The sequence below is a fragment of the Octodon degus genome, unplaced genomic scaffold, assembly GCF_000260255.1.
Source record: "Octodon degus isolate 3935 unplaced genomic scaffold, OctDeg1.0 scaffold00089, whole genome shotgun sequence".
NCBI classification, from domain to species: domain Eukaryota; kingdom Metazoa; phylum Chordata; class Mammalia; order Rodentia; family Octodontidae; genus Octodon; species Octodon degus.
In genome coordinates this window covers 2,988,644-2,990,215 of record NW_004524665.1, presented here as the reverse complement: position 1 = coordinate 2,990,215, position 1,572 = coordinate 2,988,644, and the positions used below count along the sequence as shown (strand labels likewise).

Below are 1,572 nucleotides of genomic sequence, written 5' to 3'. Positions count from 1 at the left end.
TATTATATGGTTTATATAATACATATAACTATTTTTATCAAAGCCTCATACCTTATATAAAAATTGACTCAAAATGGGTCTCAGATCTAACAACAACAAAAAATCCTATTAAACTTTAAAAGGAACAGCTTCAGAACTGAGAATGGTGGTGCATGTCTATAATCTTAGCACTTGGGAGACTGATGCAGGAGGTCTGTCATGGGTTCAAGGCTAACTTGGGCTACACAGTGAATTCAAAGCTAGCCTAAATTACATATAGAGAGCCTATCTCAAAAACCACTAACTCCCAACTGCTTGTTGAAGTTGTAAAGTGCAGTGTAAATTTCTGGTGGAATTTACATAACACTGTTACCTCGGTTACAAAAGCTTCTTTCTGTTCACAAACAAGAATTCAGCAAAATGTTGCTGCGCTTTGTGAGCTCCGTAGGGGTGACAAACAGGACTTCAACATCTTCCCCAAAATCATGGAACACATTAAGTTAGTGAACCAAGCTACATATTTTTATTTAAAGCTTTAAAACAACTGTACTAAAAATGGTTGAGAGACTTAGACTGAAAATATTTTATTCATCTCTGCATCCCAAGCCTAGAAGTATGTTTGCTGAATAAATTTGTGGAAAACTTCTGCTACTCTCAAAGGAAAACAATGTAAGAACTGAGATCATGGAACTCACTGTAAGTTTGTCCCCTCTATACACTTGCATTTAATTCATCCAGTCCCAACACGGCAGGGGCACAGCTCACTGTTCCAGCCTGGTCCACAGGGCCTCCCTCTACATAGAGGCAGCTTCCCCTGCTCTACACCCCCATGGTCAGCCCTGCATCCCACAGCCAGCAACTGATCTCAGGCATGGCTGAGTCTGTCCCCACCCCACGCAAAAGAATGCTCCAGCCACAGAGGGCCCTCAGGTGTGCCATGGCCTAACCTGCACCCTGGGTCTCACTTTGTGCATTAGGAGTCTGACCAAAATACTCATTATTCATTCCTCAGTTATCAAGAAAGGGCTGAGCTCCCTCATCATGCTGGGCACTTTTACTTGGCCCTTGAGATAGCATACAATGAGAAAAGAAAAAGCCATCAGTCCTTCTTCTCATGAAGCTTACCGCTAGAAGAAAGACAGCAGTCAAGCAATCATACAGACTGACTCGTGGCTCAGGACTGCATTCCTACTCTGCAGCTGGAAAGGCAGAGCATCTTTAAGGAACGGGCTACAGCACCAAAGGCAAAGGGAGGAGCGGTGCCGGGTGCGGGGCGCGGAGGAGGAGCAGTAGCAGGAGGAGGAGCCGCGTGCCCTGGCACGAGCGGCCGTGGCCATGGCGTACGCCTATCTTTTTAAGTATATTATCATCGGCGACACAGGTGTTGGTAAATCACGTTTATTGCTACAGTTTACTGACAAGAGGTTTCAGCCAGTGCATGACCTCACTATTGGTGTAGAGTTTGGTGCTCGAATGATAACAATTGATGGAAAACAGATAAAACTCCAGATCTGGGACACTGCAGGACAAGAGTCCTTTCGTTCTATCACCAGGTCTTATTACAGAGGTGCTGCTGGGGCTTTACTAGTATAT

The 1,572-nt window shown here is 44.6% G+C and overlaps 1 protein-coding gene across 2 annotated transcripts in view; it reads right to left on the bottom strand.

The window, feature by feature from the left end:
• Positions 1-1,572, bottom strand: part of Dis3l2 (DIS3 like 3'-5' exoribonuclease 2) — a 321,513-nt gene that overhangs the window by 301,645 nt on the left and 18,296 nt on the right. The gene's annotated exons all lie outside the window — the stretch shown is intronic.